Source organism: Dipteris shenzhenensis, chromosome 27, assembly GCF_047967505.1.
Source record: "Dipteris shenzhenensis isolate YYH24624 ecotype China chromosome 27, Dip_SZ_1.0, whole genome shotgun sequence".
NCBI lineage: Eukaryota > Viridiplantae > Streptophyta > Polypodiopsida > Gleicheniales > Dipteridaceae > Dipteris > Dipteris shenzhenensis.
The window spans coordinates 12,487,543-12,511,144 of record NC_141622.1 but is presented as its reverse complement, the minus strand read 5'-3'; the positions used below and the strand labels follow the sequence as shown (position 1 = coordinate 12,511,144).

The following is a 23,602-nucleotide window of genomic DNA, read 5'->3' as shown; positions in this document are numbered from 1 at the left end:
TATCAAAAAATAACTTTTATTATCTTAACTTGTTGCACCTAATAGCATGTTCTACTCATTATTGTCCAAACGAGACTTTTCACCCACTTTTTAAATCACATAAAGAAAGAATGGAAAACTTTTATTCGAGTGAGCCAAAACCTTTAAATTATTTGAGAAAAAAAGTGTTTTTTTGGTAGATTCATATTTTGGTACCTTTAACATTTTAAATGATCTCGGAAGGCTCCAAAACCCTAAAAACAATTGCAAACATGAATATCTTCCAATGATTTTTTGAAAATCCCAGATGAGAAAGCATGCACCCGGCTCTTGGTCGATGATATCATCAACTTAATAGATGGATTAGAGGCTACTGGGACTCGTGGACTATAATACAAAGATCCATAGGGGTGGGATCCCCGTTAGCTTGATTAGAAATGAAGCCATTGCCAAGGCCATGCACATGATCACACTCTTAGCCTAGATACAACACTCAGAGGAAACATTGTAATATCTAATTTGAGAATTGTAACCTCAAAATGAGAACTCTAGGAGAATATTTTAAAGATTCCCTTCTTTTCATGTGAATTTTACATATTTTTTAAAACAATGGCCATTTTGCACAATGTCTTTTAACAAAAGACATAAAAACCATGTTTTTTTGAAAAATTTTCGAAACGGTATTTCAAAAAATAGGCATGAAAACCTTTACTTAGAATACAAAATCCACATAAAATACAATAATGTCTCAAAACCATTACAATATGGACCGATGCATTCAATGCAAATAAAAGGGCCATGGCATGACATATTTCAAAAGTCTAACATGCTAGAAATTGCATTGCTTCACAAATATACATGCCATTGATTCTACAAAGAATAGTACTCATCCTCAGATCCTATACCTTCAAATGCACCAGAGCTAAAGCTTTGTGGGGTAAAAGTTGTAAGAGCCTTCCTCCTCCAAACTATCCACTAGAACATTCTCTGAGTCAACCTAGCCAAGTTGAGATGCCACTCTCTTTCTTACATGGCATGTCTTAGCTTTAACTTGTGCACGGCATCCAATCAATGTCTTTGGAATCTTTTAGGATAATGTTATGTACTGTGGCGCCTTTGGCGATTGCCCTGCTTGTCTCAATTGAAATGCATATACCAAAATATCAAACCCAATTGCTCAGTTAATGATATCATCTACCAAGCTCTACCTTGCTTGCTTTATGCAACCAAGCTATATGCTTGGTCAATAATATCATTGACCAAGTGAGTCAAAACCTTTGAAAGCTCTAAATTATTTGGAAAAAAATTTGAACTTTTTGTAAATACATATTTTGGTGCTTTTGACATCAAAATTGAGCTTGGAAGGCCCCAGAACCCTAAAAATGACTGCAAACATGGGTACCTTCTGATGATTTTTAAAAAAAGTCATGAGGGAAATGTATGCGCCCACATTCTAGGTCAATGATATCATCAACTTGGCGTGCCTTTGGTCGATGATATCATCGATCAAACACCTTGCATAAGGCTTGCAAATGCTTGGGAGCCCGAATGCCATGTGGACTCTTTCAACTATGATGTGATAGAAGTAGTATTCTTTGTCCGCATGTAAGCACCATGTTGTTGTCTAAGAAGCATTGTTGAAGTGGTGCACAAAGTCGACCACCTATTGCAGGTTCATGTGGCAGGGAAATCCATTCACGATTGATTGCAGGCCCATAGCTTGGATATGATGAATTATTGCCACGTCTTGGAGTGCTTGGTAGCTGGTTGCGTTATGATAGTAGAGGCAAAAGTCCTTGATGTTGCACTTGGACTATTAATGGATCACAACCCCTCATATTTGCTCCAACCATTCGGATCCCAAGGGGGAGAAATGTGTGCTTTACATGTTATGCTCGCAATAATTCTATACATCCTCAGTATTTGTGATTTTGCATTCCCTTAGGGGCCTGGTGGTAGACTGCTACTTTGAGGGCTTAGGCTAATGGGTAGTAAGCATTTTGGGTGGCTCCATATATGGGATGGAAGGGTTACAAAAAGAGAGTGATAACTAGAATGAGTGGTAGAGGGTGGGAAGGCAGAAGAGGCTTGGCTATTAGGGAGCAATTCCTTGTAAAATGAGATCTTTGGCACTGAGAGCATGACGATAAAGCTGACATAAGTGGGAGCATGAGTGGAAGCAAGTTTTGGAGGCAAACGTAGGATGTGGAAATTTGTTAGAATTTTTGACAGAGTTTCGGTACGGTGCAAAGTGAGGATTTGTAGAATGAGGCTGCCTCCTTATATAGTGATCTTGGTAATGTAGCAAGTCAATGTTAACCCTAACGCAGTGATGAATGGAATTATCATTGTAGTGGAACAATGTTAATCTTAAAGTAGAGTCGTCACGTTAACATTAAAGAAACGACTAGCATTATATAGCATCGGGTCAACATTATTAGCGCAACGGGTATGGTGTCACTATGTTAGTCTTATCGTCACAGTACGGCTGAAGCACTAGCAATCCTATTCTGGAATTTGACTGACATGCTGACCTTCCTGGACATCACGTATGTGCTTGTGAGTGCAGAAGTTGTGCTGATGCTTCGACAATGGTGTGTGGACAAAATAGTCGTGTTGATTCAAAATGTGCCCTTGTGACTTATGAACCCTTGAGATGGGACTTGTGCAAATTGGATGACCCTATTCATCTAATGGACTTGTGATGAACTGACCTCATTAGTGCATACCAGAAGTTAGAACCAATGTATGAACAATGAACTCAAGATTACTGGGACTTGGTGTACTTGGCTTCCTTCCACCAAATTAAGTAATTGTGCTTAGTGCACCCGTGAAGAGAGTGGAGAGCTACACCTTAGAATTATGGACGAATGGCATTATTAGCTCATTAGTGTTGAATTACATAGGTCGTGGGCACCCACATCGATTGGGAGTAGTATAGCTTGAAGGTTTGCATAAACTTGGGGGACCGCTTGGATCTTCGTGGCACTTGTGGGAATATCCATGACTGAAGTTGGTACTTCCTATGCAATTATGATGGTTGGTTCTTGTGTAGTTGCTCTATTTCTAGGAGCAAGTTCTTGTTTGACTACTGTGCCTATTGTGGATGTTGACGTGGAAGCAGAAACTCTCTCGGGGTTGGCTCTTGGGGATCCATCCGGCCTCACATTTTCTTTTTGATGTAGTAGGTTCTTGTGTAGCTATCCCATTTTTAGGAATAGGTTCTAATGGTGCTACTGTGTTTGCGGTGATGTTTTCCTTTGCAACATAAGAACTAGGGGGTTGCATGTGGCTTTGCCTTAGTGATATTTTTTCTAGAAGAACTAGTAGTAGTTTTTTGTGGGACTATCTCCATTTTAGAGGCAGTTTCTTGTGCAACTACTACAGCCTTGCCTGTAGATGATACCGATGGCTACTTGTATAAGCAAGGGCTTTACAAGAAGTCAGAGTGGCCGTGTAGCAGGCCTTAGATACCTAGATATAGTCGTTGCCTTCATAAGCCTTGAGCATGGAGTAGCCTTTTAGGGATCCACCTGTGGTGGCTCTTCCACTTTTTATCTATTTTCGTGCGTCCCCTCCTCCGAGATTTTTTTGGCTTGGCCGCTTGTATCCCCATTGGTATGGGAAATAAAGGGAGGAGCGAAGTTGCACGCTAGCTCTGATCTTTTGTAGATTGAAGAGTCGAAGTTGGGAGTGTACCTTTTGGAATCCAGTGGGCTCATTTCTCTTTTGAGAGTAGGATAGGGGTAGGGGCCATCAGGGTGGTTGACATAGCTACTGCTGGCTCTTTTACCTTCCCTTTTGGTGTTGTAACAAAATCATTGTTGGACGATATGGGTGCCAATTGGGAGTAGGAAGAGGTGGATGTGGAAGCTTCCATTGTGCTTAAGGGCTTGGGTCCTTCTTGTGGATTGGAGCGACGATCTTATGGATCATGATGAGAAGCACCTAAGGCTCGTGAACCAATTGAAATGATTGAGATGCAACCAATTGAAATGATTGAGGTGTGACCAACTGAACCAATTGAAGTGACTGAGGTGCAACCATCATTTGTTAATGTTGTAGTGCATTCCCGCCAATCGATTTGGCAACTAACTGCCCAACACCAAGTAGGCTTTTGAGGATCGCTCATCCATAGCACTTGCAGGCACAACATAACATCTACTAGCGACGCTATGACTAATCAATCCCACAAAATCAATGCCCCATTTTTCAAATGGTTGATCTGTCAGGGGCATATAATCTTGTTGGAGAGGAATGGAGGCTCGCTCATAGGAATTGTAGTGTTTAACAAATTCATCAGCATGTGCAAAGAGTGTCAGGCACCATAATCCCACTTGCAATACCTTATGGGCTATAAGTTCTCCTACAAAATAACCACCTACGATGCGCTAATAAGCTTCGTCCAACACCTCTACAAACACTTCTCATGGACGTAGCGGAACATTATACTATCCTTCCCCAATCGATAGAGTTGACCAGCTATTAGTAGTAGTAGTAGTTGGTGTCCTTGTTGAGGGCCTTGTCTTGAGGGAACCCATTGGCCAAAAAGTGTTAGATCTCCTCGGCCCATTCTGCAATAAGTTCGACAAGGAATAATGGGGCATTTAGAAGATAACCTTTCACTCTTGTCTCGTCAATTCTCCATTGAGAATACGGGACATGTCGTCAGCCATGAAGTGGGTGCATCCCTTGCGTATGGCTATGATGAAATCAAACTCTAGAAGAATAAGCATCCATCATGTGATGTGTCCCATCATGCATGGTTTATTAACCAAATAGAGGAGGGCGTGGTGGTCTACAAAGTATACAACTTGTTTGCCAACAAGTAGTGCCTAAACTTATTCATGGGGTGAACTATTGCGAGTCCTTTCCTCTCAATCATTGTATAGTTCATTTTTGTTTCATTAAGTTGCTAGCTTGCAAAATATATCAGATAATCTAGATTATACTCACTTGACTGTGCTAACACGAACCATATTGCAAACTTAGAGACATCAATATGGACATGGAACATCAAGTCCCCTTTGGGTGATCGCAACATTGGGGATGAAGCTAGAACTAGTTTGAGAGTTTCATAGGAGGTTTGGCACTCCTCATCCAATGGAAAATGATCAACAACTTATACAAAGGGTGGGCAATCTCGGCATAATTATAGAAAATCTATGATAATAGCCTGTATGCCCTATAAATCTCTATGGACTTTGCATTAGTGGGGGATGGTAGCTCCAAGATCAGTTTGATTTTATTATAGTCTATGGATATCCCATTCTTGGACACATGTCCAAGTATAACCCCATGTTTGACCCAGAACTGGCATTTGAGTGGGTTGAGGGAGATTCGGTAGAGGTGACATGTTTTGAAAATGTGTCATAGATTCTTAAGGTGGTCATCACAATTACAATAAACACACAGATCATCTAGAAACACTTCTAGGAAATCCCTAAGATATTCTTTACAAGCCGTGATCATTTGTCTTTGGAATGTTGTGGGAGCATTGGTGAGCCCAAAGAGCATTACCTTAGAAGTGTAAACTCCCCATTTCATGGCAAAGGTGGTTTTGTGTTGATCCTCTAGCACTAAAGACACTTGATTATATCTAGAGAATCCATCTAAGAAGCTACAAGCCTCTTTTTTGGTGACTCTTTCCAACACATGCTTTGTGAAGGGTAGCGGGTAGTGGTCCTTTCAAGTCGCAACATTTACCTTGTTTAGATCTACACATACTCTGATCTTGCCATCCTTTTTTAGCACTATGATGATAAGGCCCTACCCAATCCATATGATTTATCTAGCAGATGAATCCTGCATTTATTAAGATATGTATCTCTTCTCTTATAATTGTTGCATATTTTGGATTCATCAGGTAGGGTCTTTGCCTCACTAGTCTAATATCATCCATCATAGGGATGGTATGTTGTACGAACTTAGGTGGCATGTCCTTCATATCCGTGTACTTCCATGTGAACAATCTTGATACTCATGCAAGAGGCAATTAGAGCCTCTTCTTGCTCAAGGGTGAGGTCATCGGCTATGTAGACCTGTTTAGGTTCTTTGCCTTCTATGGCAAGGTCCACTTCTTTGACCTTAGCCTGAGACCATCATAACCATGTTGATTCCCTTACTCTACCACCATTTTAGCTTGCTCAAGAAGTATTTTGCGGTCCTAGACTGTATAAGCTTTACAGTGCTTGGGGACCTGGCGTAAGTCAACCTCCTCTTCTTCCTCATCCTCCAAGGCTTTCAGAGAAGATTGCTTCTCTTAGGAGAAGTCTTGGCATTTTTAAATCTTGGGGCCTTATCTTTCTGCAGAGCTTTAGCTTCTGCTCGGACCTTATTTGTGGCTTGAGGGATTTCCTCAGCCTTAAGGGATCCTAGGGGGGCCTTGATTTTATCCAACCGGGCTCCCCGATTAGATGAGAACTCATGATGTGCCGTAATCACACCCACATATCTTAACTATTGGAGATCTGTCTTAACTTTTCATACCCCTTGGCCATCCTCAGCTTGGATGAACTATATCCATGCCCTTGTTGGTCTTGAGCCTTCGCTCAAATCTCTCTTGACACTCGTGGACCAGTTGTTAAGGCATTGCTTCTCGATAATGGGGTTAGGGTATTCATTATGGCCGACTATAGTTAAGTCCCACCTTTGCGGCTGTACCTTTTTTTCATTACCCTTTTCCTTTGGCCAAGAGTTGGTTAGATCTAGGATCTATCGGACGGGTCTTGAAGATGTGGAGGTAGATACAGTGGCAGTGTCCTCACTCATTAGAACCTCTATGAATGATGACTCTGTCAAACCCTTCCCTACTTTGATTGCATACATATGGCCTTTGTCTTTAGACTAAGATGTGGCCGCTTTTTCTTTGTTGGTCTGTTTACAAAGTTCCTTACTCATAGCCCTAGACTGGGCCCTCATAGTCACATTCAACAATACTAAGGACACTTGGCCTCTCTCAATACTCAGCAAGTTGATGTCGGTCTTAGGATTAGGGGCCGTTCTAGGAGCCATTTTTGGGGGTTAAAGGCCACTGTACCTTAACCCCGGTTATGTGCAATACTCAAACACATATATATATGGATGACATAGAAGATTAGGGTGTTTTGCACCCATCAAAACTTGTGTGACTCTCTCTTCTGGCTCTCCCTCTCTCTCACCTTCTTCCATTCTGCTTTTGTTGTTGAGATCTCTCAACTGATATCAAAGCGCGGGTGAGTACTTCATTTTTCGTTTTTACATCTTTGTTATCTGAGCTTTCAGTGAAAAGTTACAACTCCTACAAAAAGTGACGAAATTTAATTTTTTGCACGGATTTTGTCTTTTGGATCTCCATATCCAGGCCACCATTTGCAGTTCAAACACTCCCATTGGATTCACAGCAGTCCAAAACTTCTACTTGTGAAGCTACTGATTCCGTGAAGTTCTGAAGCTATAGTGAAGCTCTGTCTACTCCAATGTTTTTATTCCGTCATTTCCTCTGTGACTGGAAACTCAACAACTGAGCCTCCATTTGCAGAAATGTATGTTCCATTGGATCCGGGACTACTTGAAACATATGTCTACAAAGCTACTTGCTATTCCGTAAAGAATCAAGGGATTTGTGATTCTTTGTGTTTTCCGTCGTCTCTTTGAAGGAAATTTCTTAAAGTTTCCAAGACCTTCTCATTGATTGCCATGTGGCATTTTGGCTAAGGTTGAGTTCCTTAAGGTTCAATTTTGCAAGTAAACGCAAGGGTTGACTGGCTCTTACTCCATCCTTGGATGAGATTTTGGAGTTGTGGTGGTAGAAGAGAGATATTTGCAGATTGTCTTGCTAAGTTCGATTATGTAGTGACACCCATGTTTTGAGACATCCCAAGTTCTATTTTCACTAGTGATCGTTGTCGTGGGGTCGTGATTTCTTGGATATACCTTATGCAGATCACTCTGATTGCAGTCTGAGCCATGTGCACTGATTTGTGGTTTGCATTGGGTTGCAGTGGATGCTTTACAGGCCATTTGGATGCATTGTGATCCTTGTTGGATGCGCTGATAGGCCCAGATTGCCTTGTGGATACTTTATTGATGGACGTTTAGCACACAAATGTTTTATGCTGAGGGACAGCTTTGACATATTGCAGTGGATGCACATGTTGTGATATGATCTCTTAGATGAGACATTATTGATGCTTATGCCCATGGACGGTGTTTACGCTTGAGGCATTTGGCTCTTATTGGCATTATATTTGCCATTGTTTTGTCATTAAGGGAGTTGACATTTTCTTTTGGGCTAGAGTTGCTCATATGGATGCATATTATATGCACGAGTCAGATGCATTTTTTATGCTTTGAGCCTTGAGTTTTGGTGACACTATCCTTCATTAAGGCAGACATATTGGGTGCACCTAGTATTTGGTGTGATTTCTCTCTTGTAGGTACTAGCATTTGGGATTTTGTTTCATTTGCATCATGGCATCCTCTTCCATGTCTGAAAAGGAGTTTTCAGCATTAAAAAGTTTGATGAGACAAACTTTTCTTTGTGGAAAGAACAGATAAGGGATGTGCTTATTCAAAAGAAGCAAATTAAACCCTTGGCAAGAATTGAAGCTAAGCCTGCAGATATGTCTAAGGATGATTGGAATCAGTTAGATGCATTACCAAAGTCTACTGTAAGACTTCATCTTGCAAATTTAGTTTATTTCACAATAGTAAATGAGCAGACTACGGAAGATTTGTGGAAGAAATTATGTGCCACTTATGAGAAGGAAATTGCCTCTAGTAAAGTTTACATCGTGAAGAGGTTGTTTGAGTTACAAATGAAGGAAGGGGTCTCCATTGCTTCTCACTTGAATGAATTCAATATTATTTTCAGCCAGATTCAAGCTTAGAATATGAATTTTGATGTGAAGACTAAGGCAATATTTCTTTATGTTCATTTCCATCCTCATGGGATACCTTCCGTACAGCTATTAGTAACTTTGCACTTGGTGGAGGACTGATGTTTGATGATGTTGTGGGTAGCTTGTTGGCCGAGGAGATTAGACGGAAGTCTATGGATGGCAACAAGCAAGATGCACCCTTAAATCTACAAAGGGGTAGATCACAGTTCAAAGGAAAGTCCCAAGAAAGAGGAAAGTTTTGTAGCAAATCCAGGGCACGAAACATTGAGTGTTACCATTGTGGCAAGAAGGGCCACATGAAAAAGGATTGCTACAAGCTGAAAAGAGGGCAAAAGGATAAGAAAAAGAATGCAAATTGGGGTGCAAATAAGAAGGAAGAGCTCAATCATCCACTAGAACCTTCCACACTCACACCCACTGAGTGACACATCATCAATCACACCTACTACAGGCACAATCACCACATTGATAGTGACAATGACATTCTCTTCATGTCTAGTCTACGTGCAGACTTGCTTACCAATTTAGATGATGCATATTCCCAAGATTGGATTTTGGATTCTGGTGCTTCATTCCATGTTACTCCCCATAGGGAATGCTTCTCTACTTATGACAGTGGAAAGACAGGTTGTGTGCATCTTGGAAATAACTATGCATGTGACATAGTGGGAGCAGGTGACATAAAGTTTTCTTTTGCAAATGGGTCTGCATTTGTTTTGAAAAATGTGAGACATGTGCCTAAGCTAACCAAGAGTCTTATTTCAATGGGTCAGCTAGATGATGTTGGTTTTCAGACCACGTTTGGCTTTTCGAGTTGGAAAATTCAAAAGGGCTCTATGGTTTTGGCAAGGGGTGCCAACTGTGGGACATTGTATCCCTTAGATGTATCAGGGGTGTCTGATCATGTTGTTGCAATAACTAAGTAGCCAAGTACTTCTTTGTGGCATTGCCGGTTGGGGCACGTGAGCCAAAATGGAATGAAACTCTTATGCAGTTTGGGTTATGTACCGCATTTGTGAGCATTGTCTCTATGGGAAGCAGACTAAATTAGCCCATAAAAGAAGAGGAAAGAAAGAGCTTGAAAAGCTTGATCTGGTGCATTCAAATGTATGTGGTCCCATGCCTACACAGTCATTAGGTGGGGCTGAATACTATGTGACATTCATTGATGATGCAACTAGGAAAGTGTGGGCTTATGCTATAGCTCGAAAAGCGATGTGTTTCAGGTATTTCAAAAATGGTTGGCTTTGGCTGAAAATCAATCAGGTGGAATGCTTGAATGCCTATGGGCTGATAATGGTGGAGAGTATATTTCTCATGACTTTCAGCATTTCTGTGATACACGTGAGATTAAGAGGGAGCTCACGTTCCCTCGTACTCCAGAGCAGAATCCAGCTGCAGAATAGATGAACTACACCATTCAGGAAAGGTTGCAATGTATGCTTTCCAATGGAAGTCTTTCTAGTGGTTTTTGGGCTGAGGCAATGAAGATTGTAGTGCATGTGATCAATAGATCACATGCAAGAGTTTGGATGGTGGTATTCTTGAAGAGGCATGAAGTGGCAAGAAGCCCTCTTACTCTCATTTACGTATATTTGGGTGTGAGGCATATGGACGTGCCAAAAGAGCTTCGGAAGAAGCTAGATCATAAGTCTAGAAAATGCATCTTTCTAGGTTATGGTGAAAGTGGAGAGATGGGCTATCGTCTCTGGGTTCCAGAAGCAAAGAAAATCATACAAAGCCATGATGTGGTCGTCAATAAGAAGAAGATGCATAAGACATCACCCATGAGGGATGTGGAAATGAGGAGAATCACTTTTCACGATGTGAATTCATCCGCAAATGTTAATAGACAGCAAGTTGTCCATGCACCGAGTGTGCAGGAAATGGTGCCACCAGGTACTCCCACAGGTACACCATAACCTAGAAAATGCATCTTTCTAGCTTATGGTGAAAGTGGAGAGATGGGCTATCATCTCTGGGTTCCAGAAGCAAAGAAAATCATACGAAGCCATGATGTGGTCTTCAATAAGAAGAAGATGCATAAGACACCACCCATGAGGGATGTGAAAATGAGGAGAATCACTTTTTAGGATGTGAATTCATCTGCAAATGTTAATAGATAGCAAGCCGTCCATACACCGAGTGTGCAAGAAATGGTGCCACTAGGTACTCCCACAGGTACACAATCAAGGGCACATGATGGATCATCTATTGGTGGTAATGAGCCAAATGTGGCTGATATGCAGGCAGGACAGATACATGAAATGCCCTTGAGAAGAACATCTAGAGTGTTTAGACCACCTGAGAGATTTGTTCCAATTACTGATTGCGGGGATCCTTCTTGCTACAGAGAGGCTATGATGCGTGAGGATCAGCACAAGTGAGAGTATGCTATGCAATCAGAGATGAGTTCACTCATAAAGAATAAGACTTGGGACTTGGTTTCTTTGCCACATGGAAAGAAAGCATTGCCATGTAAATCGGTCTACAAGATGAAGGTCACAGGTGATGATGTGCCTAAGTATAAGGCCCGTTTGGTTACTAAAGGGTTCAAGCAAGAGAAGGGTGTGGAATTTGATGAGATATTCTCTCCAGTTGTGAAGATGACCACACTTAGATGTGTACTTGGACTTGTGGCAATAGAATATATGGAGCTTATGCAGATGGATGCCAAGACAGCTTTCTTGCATGGGGATTTGCATGAGGAGATTTACATTGTACAGTCGGAAGGCTTTGAAGAAAAGGGCAAAGAGCATTTGGTTTGCAAGCTAAAAAAGAGTCTCTGTGGTCTTAAGCAAGCGCCAAGAGAATGGTATCACAAGTTTGATGCTTTCATTCGATCCCACGGTTTCAGAGGAACTGAGATTGATCACTGCCTCTACACTAAAAGGGCTAAGGATAATAACCTGATACTCCTAGCACTTTATGTGGATGATATGCTATTGGCTAGCAAGAACATTTATGAGCTTGATGCATTGAAGGCCAAGTTGCACGAGGCCTTTGACATGAAGGATTTGGGACCTGCAGGTCATATTCTTAGTATGCGCATCACGCGTGACTGGAGTAGGAAACTCCTTTGGCTTTCATAGAAGGAGTATGTTACAAAAGTATTGCAACATTTTAATATGGAGGGGGGGAAGGCACTAAGTACTCCATTGCCTCCATATGTGAAACTGAGTCAGGCAGACAGTCCTAAATCAGATGAGGAGAGGGCCATGATGGCCAAGGTTCCTTATGCATCAACGGTTGGAAGTCTTCTGTATGCTATGATAGCTACTAGACCGAACATTGCATTTGCAGTGGGAGTTGTTAGCCGGTATACGGCTAATCCTAGAAAGAGGCATTGGGAGGCAGTTAAGTGCATCATGAGGTACATGAAGGGTACCAAGGAGGTGTGTATTTGCTTTGGCAGAGGAGAGATGCGTGTATTTGGGTACACAGATTCAGACTATGTAGGGCATGTGGATAGCAAGAGATCCACTTCTGGTTATGTGTTCACCTGTATAGGTAGTGTAGTGTCGTGGATGTCTCGCGCACAAAAGTGCGTAGCTTTTTCTACCACAGAGGCCGAGTATGTTGTAGCCACAAAGGGTTGCAAGGAGGCTATATGGCTTGATCAGCTAGTGAGACATTTGGGGATTCATACAGGTGTACTGACATTGCATAGTGATTCCATGAGTGCTATTCAGCTAGCATGGAATCCGGTCTTTCATGCTGATTCCATGAGTGCTATTTAGCTAGCACGAAATTCGGTCTTTCATGCAAAGACCAAACACATTGAGGTCAGGAACCATTTTATCACGAAGATACTTGAGGACAAGCGCATAGAGCTTGTCAAGGTTCATACATATGCTAACCCTGCAGATATCTTGACAAAGAGTCTACCTAGTCAGTCGTTTGAGTATTGTCGTGTATTGATGGGCAATTGGATGGTATGCACATTGGTTGTTCTCCCTTCAAGGCACATTGGCCTTTAAGTGGGAGGTTGTGGGAGCGGTTTGATACACCAAAATATATTGTTTGTTTTGCATAATATAATGGCTTATCTAACTAGACTGGTACACAAAACTCTCATATGGCGAGGTATTGGGTGCCAAAATGGTATAGTCCCACTCACTAGATGGTTCCTCAATAATCACCTGATCTATAGGTGTAATCTAAGGTACCTTCGTGGACGTTAAGGGCCTAGGATAGATGGTGGCAAGGGGGAGTTTTGAGCCCTATATGGCCCTTGGTTGGCTGAGGGGCCTCCTTGTATAGCTAGTTGGCCCTCATTGTACTGGTTCAGTGGTGCGAGCAAGGCCAGGTTCTGTCATTGTTGATACATCAATTGGGGAATAGCCTTGGGATACCAACATAGCGATGCTGATTTTCCCATCTTGCATAGTGGCCACAATGAAGTGTTGGCCTAGCCCTAAGGCAGGGGCACTCATTCATAGGGTTGCCCGTGCAGAGGCCACTCTCAAACCCTGCACAGAAACTCAAAAATTCACAAGGAGCACCAAAAATGGCCCCGAGCTAGCCCATCAAGTATCTCTGTCTGCACCATAAACTGTACTTATAAATGAGGCTATGAGGATCCTAGTGCAAGCACTAGGAAGGGGGGCCATGCTGCTAGCTTTTGTGGGGAGAGATACTAGTGCCTCTAGGAGCCATCTAGTCAGCATCTCCAAGCTCATAACCAAATTCCTAAGAGAGGGGGATCGGGTGTCCCATGTCGAAAGCAAATTTGTGAGACCTTTGGGGACATTCGTGACTTAGATAAGTTCAATGCTTTGGGCTGAGCCTTGATGAAAAGGCAGGCCAATGGTATAGGGCTCTAGGTGCGAAAGAGAAAATCATTTGGGAAACTCTTAGAAAAGCGTTCATAGTAGAATTGGCCCCACTGGTCCTAGATGGAGCCCTAACAACCAATTGTATGAGGTTAAGCTGAAAGAACACGAGACCCTAGTGGAATATATCACAAGGATTAAACACTTGAATTCCCATTGCAAGCCTCACGAGAGGATGAGTGACGAATGCTTATTGCCACCCTTCCTCATCAAGTTAAGGGATGCTAAGCTACATGACCATCTCATTACCCTAAACCCCACGTCATTTGAGTTGTGCAACAAGACCACTATATTCTGGGATGACAACATGAACAACAAGGCCCATCCTGAAAGGTCTCCAGTAGCTTCATTTGAGGTGTTCCACATAGGTAATGCTATTAGCACAGGTGAGGCTAAGGAGGCAACTCCAATTCCTAAGGGTGTGACTTGATGAAATAGCCACTGATCTGAGGTGTGCTATCCTGCCTAATCTACCTACTCAATTCAAAAAACCACTAAAAACAACTAAGAAATAACAAATGAGGGATTTTCGAAGGGGGTGGCTGGGAACTCACTCACACTTATCCAAACTCCATTTGTTAGTGTTTTTAGTGAGATTTGACAATGCACACACCTTAGCAATCACTGAAACTAACTACTCCTATGATTTGACAGCAAAAAGCACTCCAAAGCAAGCTCAAATACATCAAAATCACTCTATGGATAGAAATGATAGTTTTCGCTTCTTGTACTCCAAAGACACTCTTTTTCCTCTCAAACCAATCCTATTCTCCACTAATAACACTCCAAGTTGAGGTAGAAAGCATTCTGCAATGGGTGGTTGATGATAGAAAGCTTATGCACAGCAAAGGCATAACTCGAACTCCTCGACAACGGTGCCAAAAATGTGGAGTTCAGCACTAACTCACGTGTCGTGGGGATCTTGGAGGAATGTCGATGGAGGCTCCACTCCCAAGCAACTCCTTGTGAGAGCTTTGCAAGCATGAGCCTAACACTTGTGTGACTCAAGTGTCTACTTTCTTTCTTTCTTTCTTTCTTCAATTTGTGGTCTACACAACTGTAGCTTCATTTAAAGTTAATCCACACACTATTTCTGATACATTTGATGGCCAATTGATTAAAAATTTCACCAAATTTCCAAAATTGAGCATCAACAAAATGAATTAGAGACATTATTTCCCTTTAGAAGGAAAAATGAGCTTGTAGTCTCCATACATTAGGCTTTTTGCTAATAACTTCATTTTTTATGTGTCTTTTATTGAGTGAAATTAGAATCTCAATAACATGACTTAAGAGAACTAGATTTTCTACAATAGAAAGTTGGCAATATACATAGCCTATATAGTAGGAGCAAGAATGATTAGGAGTCTTTCATTAACTTGATAGAAAATTGAGACTTCCTTTCTTTTTCAATTTCTTAAGGATCCTTTTGACAACCAAGATCTCTAATGAATAACCACCTGTCCTATTTTACAAGAGTTTGATACTAGCCATTTTGGATAGTATGCACTATATTCCAAAACCCTATTTTTCATACTTTCAAAGTAACAAAAATGTAGCTTATGCAAGATCAATAGGGATGTGACCTTGCTCCCATTGCCTAGGTCCTATAATCCATATGAATGGCAAATAGCCCTCTCTCCCTAAACGGTGCTCTAGAGACAATATCTCCCTTATCTCCTCCAAAAACAATCTTTCCAACAACTATAACTTGGTGATCTATGGAAAATTTGCATCAAAAGTAAAGTGATGTGGCAATCAAGACACAAGTTATGATACTGCAACCTTGATGAGGCTAGGGTAGATATCCAAAGTAGGATTCTATGTTTGGAGCCTTGTAGGAATGGTTGGGCATGCATGGTTTAGGGAGAACTTGCAAGGACAAATGAGGATGGCTAGGGAATGACTAGCAGAAGGTACAAGACCCCCTAAGGTGTGCCTATAGAGATAGGAATTCATTGAGAAAATATAGCACCTCGATAATTTGTCGACTATGTACCAACACAAGTTAGCCTCTATTATTTCTACATCTCAAGATTTAGTGCTAAACTAAAAGAATGATAAATACATCAAGCAAAGTGCCCTTGATATAGAAGGACCCTCAAGGAGCCAGATAGGTTGAGGAGGGCCGCAAGAATGGATTATCCAATGGAATAATATACATTTGTTGGTTTATAGCAAGCTAGAAATCAAATAGATACATGCATACTACAAATATAAGAGCTGACAACTCTAATATGCACATAGGGGGATGTGGTGCATCAAAATGTCTCGCATGTCATACAACAATGCAAGTCCCAACACCCCTATGCAAGTAAGGGCAATCTCTCTCTATCTCAACCTGAGTTGGGAGATCTCTCAAGGAAATTCAAGTTTGGTCAATGAAACTCCTCCAAGAAGTCTCAACGTTTAGTATAATACGTGACCAAGGCACAAACTCACAATCTAAGAGGGTAGCAAGTGAGATTATAAACAAAGAAAACTTACGAGGTTGCAATGTGAGGTGGCAAGCCTTGGACTGCATGCCCAAGAACTTATTGAGTTAAATTCCTTGCATGAAGCAAATCTTGGGGCACCCATAGCCATGATTATTCTTGCATAATGACTAATTCCATCCATTATGCCCAAGGCACCATCACTCCTTGAATACCCAAAAGGATTTCAACCATGAGGTCACAGATTTGGGAAAGCTTGGGAGGTATATACACCCTAGTGGAGTCACTTGAGTAGTCCAAGGGGTGATTTAACTCTCAAAGATTCTCATCTATTGAGTGGGATTAGGGAGTCACTCGTGTAGTCTAGTAAAGGGTGTTGTGCGAATATTCAAAGTGATTGTAATGAAGCCATCTTATGTGCCCACATCAATAAGAGGTTGATCAAGAATCATAGATTTTGTGATTGAACTCTTTTTTCTTGAACATGCCAAAACTAGTCATGAGTTGTCTTTTAGGTTGACAAAGTCCTTCAATCTTCACTACACCTTAAGTTATCAAAACAAAGCATGTTAATCAAGCTTGAAAAAGCATCTTGTTGTGGCTTCAACTTTAAGACTAATAGAAACATGACGTTCCTTGTTTCCCATGTTTGATTCTACTCTCTCTAGTTAACCACAAAATGACTTGAGGATAAGATGTGCTTATACATGATGTAATGAGAAAAATCTAGAATTTCAATTTTAGAATTACTTAAATATCATCCTCTCACTCTAGGGTAGTTGGATGTGTGTCTATTTAGTACAAACTGTGAGGATTCATGGTAGGCCATTATCTTGGTTAAGAGCATCACTTCACCTTTTACAATGACCCACCAAGTAGTCTTTCTCAATTCCATGTTGCAGTTCATCTCTTTCCACCTCTCGAAGTTAAGGCAACAATCATCCTAGCAATGAAGTAACCCTTAGGACCCACTACGGCCCTATGGGAAAAAAGGTATTAACAGTTTATCATTACACATGTCCTCTATTGTACACCCAAACCACATAAGCAAAGGAGCCTAACAATCAAGGGATTAAGTAGGCTGTATTTTTTCATGAAAGCTCTCATTGGCATATGATGTAAATGTAAGCTTTTATTTTTATAAATTCATCCCTTCTCATTGTCATGCTTCTATTTTTATAATTTCATCCCTTCTCATTCTCATACTTACCCAAACACTTGGTCATCTCCACCCGAATCCCTCACCTTATTTTCAACCTCACCATTTTACTTATGGGTATATGTTACAAGGTATTTAATCTCTATCTCATCTCATTTTAGGTTAATATGTACACAATGCTAAACATGGTGGCAATACCACTCTTGCCTTGCTTAAAACCTTCGCCTTCATCACTCACCATCTACTACTGTTGCTAATGTTGCTCTTCTATTGTTTGTTGTGCAAGGCTAAGGGAGCAAGTGCTAAGTACTTCCAATAAAATAACTTGCTAAAACAAATTAAGTAAGATCTTGGTTAGTTCCTATTTCGTTCAAACATTCCTATTTGGGTCAAACAAATTTAGTAAGATTTGGGTTAGTACCCTAGTCCCTACTAACCCGATCAACTTGACCGACTACTCACAAACCCCCACTTTCTCGACCCACCTCCCAAAAATCCACTCATCCCTAAGACCCTTTGTAGGGCCAAAAACATATACGCTTCACCTCAATCACACAGCAATGTCCGATAACATTGATATTTAGCGAAGGCCACCTATTCTAAAAATATCAAGAACACTTCAAGTACTTGTCTAATAAAGAAGTCCCAGGTAAAGCCTATAAAGTCGTTAATGAATAAACAAATGCTATAATGATCCACATCATTCTCACAACATCAATGTGTACAAGCTACAAACACACCTTCGCTCTTACTAAGGGCCTTATCACATGGATGGGACAAGCATGGGTTTAGGATGGGAATCTTTGTCATCATTACACCCATCCTAGACCAAATGGTCTAGCATGGATTTACAATGGGAGTAGCTACTTTTTCTCCCATCTTGGACCGTGGCCTGTAGACCTTGGCAACCAAAATGAGTTCCCCTTTTTTAGGGATCCCAAAACATGGGAGGATGACAAGGGTCCTTGTCCCCACGTGGTCCCCACCTCCTAAACACATGAAATGATGCCATGTGTCCTCTTCTACCTAAACCCATGCTAGTTCTTTTTTTGTTAGCACATGGTGGGATGGGAATAAGATAGAAATATGCATCAGACCACTTGGGACCACTTTTTCCCATTCCCATCCTATTTCTTCCCATGTGCTAAGCCATCCTTTAGGAATGGACTGTATTGGAATTTTCCAAGGTTACACTTCATGAAGGTCGCATCCCAAGTTGTTACAAATTAGACACGTATGCAACTTCTTCCTTTGAATGAAACTTCGTTCTAAACTCTCTTTCCCTTGAGCTGCAATACGTTTTTGACTTGCACTCTTCATACCATGTTTTGGGATCTTCATACAATATTTGTCAGGACACGATGTGCTCAAGCATTTTCTCACAAATTTACAACCATCAACGCCGGACGGTTCCCAACCGCATATCCTTATCAGACCTCTACGTTTCACCTCAAACTTACCTGCGTCAAGAGAGCACCATGTTGATTCTCGTCCGAACACCTGCAGAAACGACCATAAAGCCCTTACTCACATAACCTAACTCGGATCTTCACGAATCACATCACCATACTCAAAGCAAACTCGTATCTTCCGAGATTACTTGGAATCCAGCTGAGCTTCAAGTTCCTATCTTACATAACGGACGAAACTCGCAAAACATACAAAGAGGAGAAACGAGACCCTACGATAGCTCGTTTCCGAACGCACAGTAAAAATCTAGAGGCACAGCAAGGGGTGCAGACATGTACAACGGCTGCTTATAGCAAAGAATCGCCGAGTGAGAATCAAAACCAAGATAATCAGAGAGAGGAGAAGAAAAACAGGAGATGTACCCTTCAGTAGTCAAAGAAGAAAAATGCAGGGGGCATAATCCTCGTGCCAAGAAGGGGAGATCTGGCATCTGCGTATAGCCACAAAGCGAGGGTGCATCACGAATGGGCTTCTAAGAGATGCGAGTGATGGGATTAAGGTAAAACAGAAGGCCCTCAGTAGAGTTGCATAGAATCCACAAAAAAGCTCTCTTGAAGAGCGTTCAGATCTCAAAGATAAACCATCACAGGGCCTCATCAAAACCAACAAACCACACACACTGCCCTCATTAAAGACTTCCACGCACCTTTCCCATACTTGTAGCCCTTCATCCACCCATTTCCTTCATTAGGGCTTTCTCAGAATTTAGGGTTTTGCAATCTTCCATTTGATTGCATATCTTGGCTCCTAACCTTAAGTGGGAATATAATTGCTTCTTTTCTCTCAACATGCTCAACTTAAGGCGGAATATTTCTTTTTTCTTCTATCCTCTCGCCTCCCATCTCTCCCCCTCGCACCTACCCGCCTGCCTCCCCTCCCCTTGCACCCCCCCACCCCCCACACGCATGGCCAACTACTAGCACACATTTGCCCATGGCCTACGACAGGGAGCATCCTGCAATATTCGAACGCAGGCAACCGTCTCAAGTTGCAAATACCAAGCCGCATAAGTTGCTGCTGCTACTCCGCCTTTAAAACAAACCTTGTGGGGGAATATTAAGGCCTTATGACATTGTGGCCATGTTATGCAAAATGGAAAATTTAATGTCAAGGTAGCATGTGGTCCCCAACGGTCCCCGACCTAATGACATTGTGGTAGTTTTGTGACAAATGGGAAACTTAATGCCAATGTGGCAATGTGGTCCCCACCTTTTTTCCTTATTTTATAAACAAAAAAGTAAATGGTTTTGTGGGGAAAAAGACTTTGTGAAGCATTTTAGGGTTTTAAACGACATAAAATCCATATTTGCACCAAACATTATGATATAAACATGGGGAATTAGCATTGCCCATTAAAAAAAATTTCCCACCATGTCATTAGGGCAACAGTTCATGTTTAATCAACCATTTGTATTGCCTCACAATTATAGTCTACTTTGTAAAGGCAAATAGGGCGACATTTTAGAATGGGCCTTGTTGAAGATTCGAGATGACAAGGAGTTTCACTGGTCTATGTTCGTCGTGTTTAAATTTGGCTAAATATCATGTTTTTCCTTGAGCTAATAAGTGAACCTATTTCAAAGTTCCATAATCAAACTGAATAGAGTAAGTATCTGCAAGATACTATTTTTTCCCATGGCACTCGTTTGCAATGTTATTTTTGTTGCTCTCAAAGAGATAATTCTTAGACATTAATATTAGCAAAGTTGTGATGGAGAGTTGGTGATCTAGATTCACTATCTAAGATTAAGATAATCCAAACTAATTCCCTAAGTGGTGAGAGGGATATGAAGGGCATTGACACAAAGTTAGATGTCTTGATCATGTTTAGGATGCATAGGTTTTGATGGTTTGTGACTTTGACAACATCATACCCATCAAGTCAAGGGCAAAGGACTTTCCTATCACTATTAGGACACTACCAATGACAGGTGCATCCATGGGACTCATGTCTTTTATGATGGCTTATGTGAGCATGATTGAGCGTGCATGTGCATGTGCGTGTGCATGTGTGTGTATATGTGCACGCATGCATGCATGCATGTGTGTTTGCATGTATGTGTGGGTGCGCGTGCTCATGTGTGTGTGTGTGTGTGATTTTACAACACCCCTTTGCATAGTGAAATGACAAAGAGCAAAGCTAAACAATGAAATAGGACTAATTGCATTAACGGAGAAGTTTTTACAAGTCGGTGAATCCCTGTTTATAAAGGAAACTAGCAGTGGGCCCTTTTATAGAAATGACTTTGTGGAAATAGTATAGAAGTTGAGCTTGGATAAGTCCTAGCAAGCATCACTTTTATTGAAGAGGGTAGTCTGCCTACCTGCCACCATCCAACAACCAATTTTAACTTTAGTTGGGAAGACAAGTGTCATAAACACCCCCCCTTGTTATCAGAGTCACAATAAAAGTCAACGCTTGACCGTATACTTATCAATCTAAATGTAAATATAAGAATTGTTTGGGTAGCACGATCAGTCTAGAGATTAAGGAGAGAAACTAATGAACCTTTGTAAAAAGGGGGGGGGGGTTTAACACAAATTAATAGAAATAATGGGAAAAAGGGGGTTAAGGAATGGGTTAGAAAAAATTAATCTAAGTAAAGGTAAGCTAAGAAGAAGAAAAAATGAAATGGGCTAAGGGAGTAAAGAATAAAATTTAGAAAATTAATTTTAAAAAGGGGGGCTTGGCGTTTTAACAAATTAATGAAAAATACTGGGGGGGGGAAAGGGGGGGGTTACGAGAAAGGAAAATTAACAAGGGGGGTTATAAAATAATCAAAAATAAAGGTAAGCAAAGAAGAATTAAATGGCCTAAGGGGGTAAGTTGGCGTGGAAAAAATTGAGTGCAGTAGGGCCGAGGGGGGGTTAATTAAAAAGGTTAAGGGGGGGATTAAATTTAAAAGGGGGTAAGTTGGCAGGATAGGAATTATTTTGGGGTAGTTAGGTAATGGTTCGAGTGCGAGTTGGTTAGGGAGAGAAGGGGGGTTTAGTTAGTGAGAACGAAGTTAGGAAAAAGTAAAACAATAAAAAATGAAAAAATAAGGAAGTATTAGTAAGGAAATAGGAGTAGTCGTGAGTGGCAAGCTCATGGAAGTTCATGGGAGGAGTAGTAGGGAGTGGAAAGCTCATGGAAGTTCATGGGAGAAAATTAAAGAGGAAACTAACAACTTAGAACAAAATAGAGAATAGGCGGAAAAATTAGGAAGAAACTAGAAAATAATCAAGAAAAATAGGAAATAATTGGGGAAAATTAAAAAATTAGGAAAAAAAAGACAACTAGGAAAAAGGGGGAAAGTAGGAAAAGTAGGAAAAGGGGAAATTAAAATGTAATAAATAGACTAAGATAATAAAGGGGAAATAAAGGGAAAAGGGAACATTTAAGAAGGGAAATGCAATGAATGGAGAGTGGGTGAAAAGAGGGAAATACTAGGGAGAGAAATTGAAAGAGGGGTTTGGAAGAGGGGGGGTTGTCGGGGGGAGATCTAATGAGCAAGTGGCCAAACCAATGGCAGAAGGGATAGTAAGTGTGTGTGTGTGTGTGTGCATGTGTGTGTGTCCCCTCCCATTTTTGGCCTAGAACCCCATACAAGAAGTGTGGCAAAAAATACGCGCTGGTTGCACCAATGTTGATAAGGCCTAATTTGCATTTGTATAAACATGGGTGCACCATGCATATTGTTTGCTCTTGCCCCTAGACAAGGGCAAATATAAATTTTAGGAACATACATGATCCACATGCAATGACGAGGTGACAGAGCATCCAATCAAATAAGGATGACAATTTGAAGACCAATCAAATGTGTAGATGAAATGTTATTCATTAAGCTATGAAGGATAGAAGTGGAACAGTAAGAAGGAGAAGCAAAGTGAGCAAGATGTGATGTTTCCATTAGCATGTGCCTTTATATATATATATATATATATATATATATATATATAGGAAAGAGTACATGATCCACCTTATCGACTCTAGTACACATGTCACTCTCTCATACTCTCAATTATTGCCATCCAATCATCACCTATTCTAATCACTCTCATCCAAGCACATAATTCTCTCTCTTCACTCACCATCTTCTAGTTCTCCATGGCACCACAATTTTCAATGCCTCCCCTTGGTGCCAACACGGCTACTGCAAGGTTGTCGAATGCGAGATTACAAATTTTATCTTCACGCTTCCTTTCTCTCCCTATTGTTCAAACAACATTGGCCTTGTAGCTACTTTGTCTCTTCACCTTGAGTGCATCACATGGCTGCAAAGGGTGGATTACAACACTTTTGTAGAGAAAAGGGGGTGCATTCCAACTTTGGTTTGTGCTTCTTGTGACATTCATTCTTGGGATGCCCAACCTTCCCTTGATGGTGGTAACACTTTGTTGGTGGTGGTGAGTTATTTTTTCCTCCTTAGGCATTGAATACTTGATTTTGTGAAGTAGTAGGGAGAATTTTATCCTTTATTTTTTATTCATACTTGAGTGATGTTGCTTCAATTTCATTGAGACTTTTATTATCATGTTTTAGTGTGGACAGAAGAGTGTCATATGGCTTCTTGTCGACACTATTGAGAAGCACAGTTGTTGCTTCATGTTCTTCAATCTTCTAGGGTTTATATTATAGCATCAAAAGTTTATGTACATCTGAGAGCTATCAGCATAAAAGCTTTCTCTGATAGACAAGTCTACTATTATACAAACTACTGATTATCACTGCAGCCCAAGGAAGCATGACTGAACACATGGAGATAGTAAGAAGAGAGTAAAAGAACAACATTTGATCAGGGGAGATTTTAGTTGAAGCAACATAAGGCAATATCCTTGAGTTAGGCCAGTTCTTCTTTA

The 23,602-nt window shown here is 41.0% G+C and overlaps 1 long non-coding RNA gene across 1 annotated transcript; it reads right to left on the bottom strand.

Annotated features, from left to right (window-relative positions):
• Window positions 1-18,098: 18,098 nt before the first annotated feature.
• Window positions 18,099-19,374, bottom strand: LOC147883872 (uncharacterized). The gene is made up of 2 exons (XR_015543709.1): window positions 19,123-19,374; window positions 18,099-18,790 (listed from the first exon to the last, which is right to left on the bottom strand). It is a non-coding gene; the product is annotated as an uncharacterized LOC147883872 (long non-coding RNA).
• Window positions 19,375-23,602: the final 4,228 nt, after the last annotated feature.